The sequence below is a fragment of the Dermacentor silvarum genome, chromosome 10, assembly GCF_013339745.2.
Source record: "Dermacentor silvarum isolate Dsil-2018 chromosome 10, BIME_Dsil_1.4, whole genome shotgun sequence".
Taxonomy (NCBI): domain Eukaryota; kingdom Metazoa; phylum Arthropoda; class Arachnida; order Ixodida; family Ixodidae; genus Dermacentor; species Dermacentor silvarum.
The window spans coordinates 42,991,561-43,002,761 of record NC_051163.1 but is presented as its reverse complement, the minus strand read 5'-3'; positions in this window follow the sequence as shown (position 1 = coordinate 43,002,761).

The window sequence follows — 11,201 nt, the reverse complement described above, 5'->3', positions numbered from 1 at the left end:
CCTTTATCCTACAGCTTGGCACAGGTGGCTCGTAGCACGCGATGGAACGGGGATTCAGTAGCTTGAACCGAGACGTTACAGTGGTTATCGTGTGGCCTATAGACTTTTTGACATGAAGAGCTGCACAGATTATCGAATGACACCGTTTGCGTCCTTTGTAGAGACCTAGTTGCGAAACTTTTTGTTCTTGTCTTTTTTACTCTAGGATGCACATTCTAAATGCGCCGGGTAGGTACATCCTGGTTGAATAGATTATTACTCTGTCATCGCGACATTGCTTGACTAATTTGATGTAAACTACGGGACGTCATCTTTCCCTGACTATAGCGAGCAGAGCTCCCATAGTGCATACCTGCCAACTCTCCCGATATGTGTGGGAGACTCCGAGACGCTTACCAATCCTCTCGATTGTAATGGTACGGCTATAAATCACCCAAAAAGCTTCACCAACCCCACCGCAAAAAATCACACAGAAAACTGCGTCATGCAGCACAAGCGCATCGTATTTGCCAATATGAGCTAGCTGGCTAGCCGAAGTCAGATTTTGAACAAGCGATTTGGGTGTAGGCAGAAAAGGCCTAACTCGGTGCGCTTCAGGTCGAGACATACTTTGAGGAGTGAAGGTGTAATATGCATTGCATAATGGCCAGCTTCCTAAATTAGATTCGCCACAATACAAAATTGTTATGCAGTGAAACAAAAAAAAATAAGAGCGGGAAAGCATATTAAGAGTAGGAAGCGGCCAGTGTCGTGGAACATACTACGTGTTCCTTGCTATATTGCAATATAGCTTTAAAGAAGCTATGTTGTCCGTGCCTTGTCGAGCAACCACGGCGGGTCCAGGACGCTCGATGCCAACGTTATTTCTTTCTTTCGTTTCCTGTTCTTTCTTTTTTTATCTTTTTTTGATGATGACTACTTATTATAATCGTTGTCTGAAATATAACACGCAAGGTAAACGCCGCCGGTTGCCCTCGAACGCATCTGCTATTTTTTTTTTTCCATCGAGGTTTTATAAAACATTGCTGTGGTGATAAAAAAAAACATCGGAATAAACATATTGCGAATAATCGCATCAGTTGAGTTCTGAGTAAAGCGCGATTGTTTAGCTTACGTGCAATGTAAACTTGCGCTGTAAGGAGAGAGAGATAATGAGTTTGCAAGTATAATATTGGCGTGAGAGCATCATCAGACTAGCGCTGGTGATAGACACAGCGTGCAACACGTGACACAACATTCCAGGTGTCAGTATAATACGCACAGCCGTTAATTTGCTCCTTACATATACATGCATGGAACAGGCAAGCTTTAATTGTGCAATGCGAATGCAGCATCATACTACTTAATGCGATTCTCTACGCATGCCAAACGTATTGACATGCTGCGAGACCTCGCTGAAAATAAAATGTGGCCAGCTAACACTGTGTCGACTAGTAAAATAGAAAAAAAAACGAAGTGGGAGACGGAGACGCGAAAATAAATACGTTCATATCTAGCCAGAAAGGTTGACGCTAGATACCTCGACCTATTTCAGCAGAAATGACAGAAAACACACTGGTCGGACAAAGACGCACCAGGAGACTGCACAGAGTCACGAGCAGAAAGGTCACGCATGTTGATCGATATTTCTATTGCAAGCTGCGGGGCGTAAACTTGTGCAGATGCCGCGGTGCTCTCACCAGTTCCTGCGAAGACAAGAAAGATTTGCAAAATAAACTGGCGTTTTGTTTTCAGGTACACAGAACTCCTATTCAAATGCGTTTCTTTTTCTGAACAGAACATCGACACCAAGAATGACAGCACCATTCCACTCCGAAATTGATGCCGCCTGATGCTATTAGGTGCTCATAAACCTTGACAGCCGGCTGGACCAAACCACGCGACGTGGATGCGTAGCATCAGGTAGCCACCGACGTAGTGGCCACCTGCATTACAGCAAGAAAAGCACAACAAAACTAGAACGCACATGTAAGGTTCTCGCACTGCACAGAGGCCACGTCGTCCATATTTATTCCGCAAACTGTCTAAGATCCAAAATGGTCATTTTGCAGCGTTCGCCTTTGAGTTTATTAAACGCGGTTAGCTTGGCCAACGCGTTAATAGCACTGCCCCTTGGCGCTTTGGGGCATAGTGAATGGTGATGCTTCGACCATCTCGTGCACGGATGCCACTTAAGCAGCGATTTCCAGCCTCGTCTGTAGCTTCATGGGCTTTCTTTCTTTGTGCATCCCGTTGTACAGCAACCTTAGCTCTCAAGTGCTTTGATTTCGGCAATCAACTCACGCCTATATGTTCGTAGCCCTTCCAAGCTGCCATTCCAAAAAGAGCTCTGTGGTCAGCTCCGCGAAAGGGTGTGCGGGCGGAATTCCATTTGAACAATTCGCGACAAAATATCGCACGCACCGTTCGCCGCCAAGCAACAACGGAAATACCTCACCCACCGCCCCCAGGGTGTGCCATGCGGGAACCGCGGCAGTGGCGGCAGGGCCAAGACATTTTCGGTGAGGTTCTGTACAAGCCGTTGGATCAGGGATGCTGCATCAGTAAAAATGACAGCTGTCACCAGATCCTTTCTGTAATGAATAAAGCAGCTGACCCGAAGTTACTGAGCTTGTTTAACCTTGATTATGACACTTACCTACTAAGAAAAATAGACGAGAAATATTGCTGGCTTCAATCTCCAGAAGTGGTATACTTGCGTAGAACTTCGCAACCAAGTAAAGATCAGACAGATAATTTATCCAGGTTGTCGGATTAGTAAAGAAAATGTGTAAAACGTACCTTCTGACGACCTGGTGATCACCGTAGATGTAGATGGAGAGCCTTGGTGTTAGTGGTACATACCCACTCGGGGGGATTGGCCAAGAACCACCGTGTCCTCACATTTCGTTTTTCTTCTCCGATTGCGCATACCCACTGCACGGGAAAACGTCAATGCAAAATGTTCTTTTTCAGAATTTTCATGTGCTGCTGAAGATAATGCTTTCAAAATATTGCACCCCTGCTTTATATGATCCTGTGAGATAGATGAAGTTTTTAAAGATAATATTAAACTAGCCACTCCCCTAGAAAAATATGTAACGCGGTGTTACAGATTGTACCTGTTAGAGTTCCTGTTTATGAAAGCGCGAGTTTTTGATGACTTTCGTATATCTGATGTAAGTGATGCAATTATTTCCATTAGGCTACAAATCTACGTGTTCACCCGCTATAAAGCTTTTATCTGGTGTATTGTAGGAGTTGCCGAGGCATATATCTGTCCCGGAGTTGTACACATGACTCCTCATTTTTGCTAGTCGCTGAACTACTCGAACATTGTTTTAAAAATTGACGGCTCCGATAAAAATTCAGGCTTCACAAGTTTCAGTTCATTTTTTTTTCTTCAAATAGAGTAAATATATTATTCAAATCAATGCAGCGGGTGTCTAACCAGCACATTGCATTTCCTTACATACCTTCGATATTAAGAGCCAGAAATGGACCGACGAGTTTTGTTTGTGTGCGTATGTGTGAATGTGGTGGAGGGGGGGGGGGGGGTGTTCATGTCCTTTATTTATTTTTTTACAAGAGGAGAGGCTGTTTGGCCTAGATGAGTTTTATTCGTCCCTCGCCATGCCACATACGAAACTTCGGTTATGTGGTGAAGGGGCGTGCAGGGAGCATTTACGGTTGGAATTTACGAAAAGAGAATATTAAGCAGTTGATATAGCAGCCCAAAAATATCAGAAGCAGTGATGTGCATGAGGAGGCGAACTACCCTCTCCGAAAAAGAGGCTATATCTATCCCGTTGTCTCAGCCAGCGCGCGAAAGCGACATTTCTCTCCTTCCTTCCCCTAAATTTGAGACGAGTGCCCACCTCCCCCTATTTGGTCACTGACCTCCGAGGACTTTTTTTGTACACATACGAAAATGCCAAAAAAAAAAGTCGATGGCAAGATGGCCGCCGTGGTAAGGGATGTTCAAAACATAGCGGCTATGACGTAATTTTGCCCTTCGAGATTTGTGTGTGTGACTTCGCGGAAGCGGTCGCAGAGCACTAGATTTTGGCACTGTGGAAAATGTATGAATCAGAGCTGGTTATGGTACGTAAAACCCCAGAGAGAAGAAGAAGTACCTCAAGGCGGAAGCGACGGCGCAACTTCCCCTCATATATCCATATATTTGCTATCGCAATAAAGGAATTAAAACTGACCTAACAGAGATTGCTGTCTCGTCAAAGATGACAAAAAGCATTCTCGAAATGCATTTCGAATACCTCGATGTGGCAATAAACTCCTTCAGACGACCATGCAATCGCACATCCTCATTAACATGATGGAATGGCGAAACGTAATTTTTACTAAACTGAGCCCGAGGAGACGGTTACTTTTACCGCGTGCATGGATATATTGTTTTCAGCATACTGTCCTGACATTTTAGGAAAATGAGTGGATTTCTCACGTTTGCAAGATAGCAATAATCAATAAAACCGATTTGAAAAGCGACTGTTTTTATCAGCTACTTGAGGGTCTTAGGAGCAGTCGCGTAGGCAGGCATTTCTTGCGGAAGGAAGTGCGGGGAGGAGGGGGGGGGGCAGTCCAGCAACGTCATCACAGCAAAGAAAGTACCTCTGAAGACACCTCTGGTCATTTGTTATACCAGTCTACTGCTCAAGAAACAAAAGCCTGTTTTCAAGTCAGTTCACAGCATAAGACATACCTTATTTACGTTTTAAAACAAAAATATAACAAATCACAAGAGCAGTGGGAATGCGTGTATGTATGTATTGGTGATACGGGCAGGGACGAAACGGTGCGGGACGATAAGGTATGCGCAGTGGATTGAGGAGGCGAAAGCGTCCCGATGCCGCAAACATGCCACAATCATCCTCAGCCTCAATGGCACACATTACATAACATTTCAGTCCATTCAATTTATTTCCACAAGAATGGAGCAAGGCCTGAACAAAAAGTTGAACTTCACAAGGCACACAGCAAGTCGACAAATTTCACATTCAAACCTAATTGTTTTTTAAAGAAAATAGAAAAAAAATGAGTCTGATAGTGGCAAATGCACCTTATTTGTATCGTTCCCAGTTAAAAGCAGCACAAACAGCAAAAAAAGCCCAAAATCCACACAGGTATACATAGATAGTACATAAACATAAAGTGTGGTACTTAGGAATAATGAAACCAGGAGTGTTTCATCGTGTGTATTCCTGCAAGAGTAAAACATTCTATTATATTCCGAACGGACTTTCAGTTCTACTCCCGCAAGTTTAAGTCCCGCAAGTAGCGGGATTCTTCCTTAATTTTAACACTATAGTTATTCTTTTTCTTGCGAGAGCTCATATGTATTAAGAATACTGTTGCGTCCGCGCGACCTTTCTAGCTATTCACGTTTTCCTTTATTGAGGTTTTCAACAATTTTATATACGTAAACAGATCCTTTGACAGTACTCCCAATATCTTTAGCGTATTCTAGCGGATTTTTCGGCCATATTGGGCGGAATTCTTGAGAGTCGATGTGGCAAAACTGAACACGAGTAACGAGCGCCGCTGCATTACAAGCCTGATAAATTATATGTATCGGCATTTCGCATTCTTGGACAGTAATCGTGGAGGAGTTTGCTGAATCGTTTTGTTTATTTTGCGTGTACGATTCGATAGCACTGTCACAAATGAGTAACGGAGTCACCGCCACAAATTCTAGAAATTGAGAGATTATTCATATCATTATGCTCTTTCGGGCACGGGATCACGTTTAATTTCGAACTGGCATTGTTACTTGTACATTTGTACGCCTGGAGACTCGCAGGATCTACGCGACAACATTGGTGGAGGTGCTGGGCAACCTCAACTTATGCAGAATACCCCACTGGGCTGCACGAACAGCGCCCCAGAACTGAACCTGAATCCTGTTCCCACACGCACGTTGTTTTACAGACCAAGGTCTCGCTAGCAGAATGCGCAGAGGCCCCGCTTGCACCTTGCTTCCGTAAACGCTTCACCGGTTGATCCACTGCCTAGTCTTTGTGAGTACACCGGTCGTGACAACAAGAAGAAAGAAAATTGTCGCGTAGACCCTATTGTGTAGTAAACGCGGAGTGAGTCTCCAGGTGTTAGCTATTTACGAAGTGCAAGCGCCGACGCGCGACGCCAGGACGAACCTCGTTCTCCTCTTCTTCAGTCCCTTGCTGTGCCACACCATGTGGCATTATAATCAGCCACGGCTGTTGTCGACGTCTCGGTCTTACAAAATCACTGAAGGCGCACATAACAAGTGCGACCTCTGAAATATGCATCTAGTGGCGGCAATTACCACTAACTGTACAAACTAGTGGAGCAATAGGTGCCAGAACGACGTCCTAATTATGCGGCGCGACGCCACGTCCGACAGTGAAATAATTTTGACCACCTGTGGTTCAGTAACGTACACCCAATCCACGATCGTTTTCTGCATTTCGCCCCCAATTAAGTGCATCCGCCGAGTCTAGGAGTCGTACTCACGACCTCGTGCTTAGCCGCGCAACGTTATGGGCAAAAATTGCAGAAACTTCCTGGTGGTATTTGTCAGATAGTGCGCAAGCATTCGTTGTACTCGTTGAACTTGCACACATGCCTCTGACGAATTTGAACGCGCCTGGTCCTGTGACGGCGACGTTCACTTGGTTTGTTTTGTTGAAATATTGTAAATAATAATTGATGTAATAAATCTGATATATTAGAATTAAAAATTATTAAAATAAAACTAATACAGTTTCTGTCATCTTAATTACTCTTAATTATTACTAACTAGCCTACATCAATTTATAGTTGTACAGTCCAAATTAGGCCTAAATAATCTTAAGTACCTTGAAATAATCTTGATTAGCCCTAATTAAAATAACCCTATTTATTTCTGGTTAGGCTATTCACCTAGCCAAATTAATTTTATTTGTCTCACCATTCTTAACAATCTATTATTTGTCACGTTAAAAACCCTTAAAACCCACTGTATGGTAAAGCCGACTGTATGGTGTTCTTGTTGCGGCAAGTGCAATGACTTACTTTCGTTCCGCACGGACTGCATGGTACACTTCTCGTGGCATCTGTAGTGGCCTCTTTTCTTTCTGCAAGGACTGTATGGTTGGCAGACTGTATGACAAACTTGTTGCGGCAACTGTAGTGGCCTGCCGAGGTCTTTCCGCACGGCATGTATGGCACACTTTTTGCGGCAACTGTAGTGGCCCGTTTTCTTTTTGCAAGGACTGTATAGTATGGCCGACTGTATGGCATACTTGTTGCGGTAACTTTAGTGGCCTGCTTTCTTTCCGCACGGACTGTATTGTACACTTTTCGCGGCAACCGTAGTGGCCTGTTTTCTTTCTGCGAGGACTGTATGGTATGGCCGACTGTATGACATACTTGTTGCGGCAACAGTAGTGGCCTTCTTCCTTTCCGCACGGACTGTGTGGTATGGCCGACTGTATGACATACTTGTTGCGGCAACTCTAGTGGCCTGCTTTCTTTCTGCACGGACTGTATGGTATGGCCGACTGCATGGTGTACATGTGGCAACTGTAGTGACCTGTTTTATTTCTGCAAGAACTGTATGATATGGCCGACTGTATGGCATACTTGCTGGTGCAACTGTAGTGACCTACTTTCTTTCTGCGCGGACGGTATGGTATGGCCGACTGCATGTTGTGCTTGTGGCAACTGTAGAGACCGACTATCTTTCTACATCAAAGGGGCCCTGAACCACTTTTTATCGAAGTGGAGAAAGACATATGAGGTCAAAATAGGCTATTTCAGAAATACTTTGGCGCAAAAAGTGTTTCGATGAGTTCAGCAGAAGCGGAGTTATTGGCCATCAAACACTGCCTCCGCTGCGCTCCCCCTTCCTTCTTCAATGCCTTGCACTACGAAGGCTAAGGCGGAGATGGGCGGGGCCACAACGCTCCGCCTTCGAAAAGTCACCACGGCACGCGGCTCAAATGTCATTTTGGATGTTAACGTAGACGCAACGCCTTCCGATTTTGGCGCCTACGACGCGCTAAACGTAAGCCAAACGCTGTTCTCCTCAATGAGCCGCAGTGCACTTAGCCAGTGGACTCGTGGCGGCACCCCGCGGCGGCCGCGGTGTAACCGTGCGCAGCGACCAATAGCAGCCGCGTATTAAAATGTGCTTTATTACGTATTAAAGCACACAGAAGAGAGTGAGAATTATAGCTTCTGTTGAAACGAGAGTGTCTGAGAGAAAGGTGACCGCGTTCCGCTTACGAGCTCCGTGGATCGCGTACGACATCAAAACTTCGCTGAGACGTTCGCAGCAGCGTATGTGCTACCCGGGGATTGTGTTATTTCAGCAAGCCCGAGGGGTGGTTCAGGGTAGAGCACTGCACGGGCTCGGGCTTACCCGAAAGCCCGGGCCCGGCCCGGCCCGTGGGCCGGGCCGGGCCGGGTAGAGCAGTTTTTTCACGGGCTCGGGCCGGGCTCGGGCACGGCGTGTGCTTTTTGACCCGGGCCCGGGCCGGGCTCGGGCTTTCTGCGAGTTATTCTCGGGCTTCTCAACTCTGAAAAACATGTATTTTTCGGTCAAGGGCCGGGTTCGGGCCGGTTTCGAGTCGGGCTCGGGCCGGGCTCGGGCTTAAGGTAAAGGGGTGGCGGGCCGGGCCGGGCGGGTAACGTAGATTATTTCCGGGTCCGGGCCGGGCCCGGGTCTCGCCATAAAAGCTTTGATCGGGCTCGGGCGGGCCGCCCAATGTAAAAAAGAAAAATCACAGCATATCCACGGGGTGAATGATGATGAGTGGGCGAAGCTCCGGAGGGAATCATCGGATCTCCCGCTTAAGGGGACGCTAGCACAAACGCGTTAGAAACGTGCAGTACTCTCTAGTAAGGGGGAGCGGCCACAGCGTCTTACGCAGCCATTTACACATGTCGGAACGTGCACCGCGTTTGCCGACGCCATCACATGACTGCTGAGAGAGTATACCCCCCGTATTCATAAACGCTCTTCGACTTGAACTTGACTTGCCACCGCTTTGGGCAGCGCGTTCGAAACTCGTTGAAGGTAAGGCGGAGAGGCCACAGCGTCTTACACCAGGTTCTTACACGGGCCGTAACGCGCTAGCACAAACGCGTTAGAAACGCGCTAGAAACGTGGTCTTTCGTTAATGTTGGGTATTTATTGCCATCGTGGTGCGTGTGTCTATGTGCGCTTCGTGGCGTAGTGGTTAGCGCCGCGCGTTCGGAAGCGAGGGGTCCGTGGTTCGATTCCGCGCTACGGACACAACTTCGATATTTTTTTTTCTCATTTTCTCAGACTGGTTACACACTACTACTACGACGACGACGACGGGGACGAACGGGTGCCGCTATAAGGAGCTTCGCCCCTAAAACGGGCCCGGGCCGGGCCCGGGCCGCAAAAATCGGCCCGTGCAGTGCTCTAGTTCAGGGCCCCTTTAACTGTAGTGAAAGCTTGTAATCTGCTCTTACATAGTCTTTCTTTCTTTCTTGTTTGTGGCGGAAACACGGCATAGTTACTTGTTACGCTGACTGGAGTGGCCTGCTTTCTTTCTATAATGTCGCCTGGGACTGTAGGTTTTTATAGTCATAATCATAAAACTCAGTAGGCATACGTATTCATAAGGCGGTCTCTCATATAGGGTGTCCCAACTATCATGCAGCAAGATTTTTAAAAATGCAAGTGCCACGTAGTTGGGCAGAAGCAAGGTAATGTTGTTTGCTGGGGTTTCGACATGCTCAGATTATTTTTTTTTTGCATTCCTCCTAATTCCATATTATGTATTAATAATTTGGTCAACTTCACAAATACTATAAATAAATTCAACGTGTCAATGAGAGAATTCGAGAGCAACACAGTTTTACCTGCGAGAGACCCTCTCCCAGTCAGCTGCAGTAAATCAGCCAGCCGGCATTCGCTTATTCTTCGTTCGCCATTTTCTAGTAGGATTCATCGACACAGCGGTAACAACAATCATTCTCAAAGAAATACGTGCCGCACAGTTAACATGAGACAGCAGCCATTTTCGCGCGAGAACCTAGTCATTATGCAGAGACGTGCACACAGCACAAGTGGCTACAAACCTTTTAGCAAAGCTACAAGACTTCACATCAAAAAATTTTTTTCTTTGGGCCCGAATTTAACACGATTTCCACCATGCACAAATGTGTATAAACAAAGAAAGCAGGGTAAAAATAAAAAGTTGTCGCAGTTTCACCTGAAAGGCGAAGCATCAATTGCGATAGCAAATTTGTAGAGAGCTATACGGAGTAATGATATTAGCTTTATCAGCTGTATAAACTTGGACATGCAGCAGCACCGGCAACGCGCTGAACTGTTGTCGACGCCGTCGGCGTTTTGCCCGCGTTCGCTCAAAATGCCTGCGGCGTTGGTGACTGTTGCCGGAGCCTCTGATATAAATAGGCACTGGTAAGTGGTTCTTGAGGGAAAGGGAAAGGTTGGCGCTATCTTCTGCAGCCCTTGAGGGAGCACGGCTCAGCGCCAATATAAATAGGCACTTGGTGCCGCAGCTAAACGTCGCCTCCCTTCCCTCCCCCCCCCTCCCCCGCGGCCTTTCGTGCGTGAGAAGAAGGCGCGTTTGCTCTACATATATGGTGATTGTAAAGGAGGAAAGAGACGCCTACTTCTGCAGCCCTTAAGGAAGCACGGCGCAGAACGCGCGTTTGTTCTCCGCCGTGCGTTCACTCCCCGTGAAAGACCGCGTCCCTCGCTCCCTTTCACTCGCACATACAGCGTTCGGCGGCGCGCGGCGACGATTTCATCTCCATTGACGTCATACGGAACCTCACGGCGACGGCGACGGCGACGGCAACGGCGACGGCGACGCCGACGGCAGAAATCCGCTTTTGAGTGTCCATATAATTGCTATCGCAATAAAAAGTTGTCGCAGTTTCACCTGAAAGGCGAAGCATCAATTGCGATAGCAAATTTGTAGAGAGCTATACGGAGTAATGATATTAGCTTTATCAGCTGTATAAACTTGGACATGCAGCAGCACCGGCAACGCGCTGAACTGTTGTCGACGCCGTCGGCGTTTTGCCCGCGTTCGCTCAAAATGCCTGCGGCGTTGGTGACTGTTGCCGGAGCCTCTGATATAAATAGGCACTTGGTGCCACAGCTAAACGTCGCCTCCCTTCCCTCCCCCCCCTCCCCCGCGGCCTTTCGTGCGTGAGAAGAAGGCGCGTTTGCT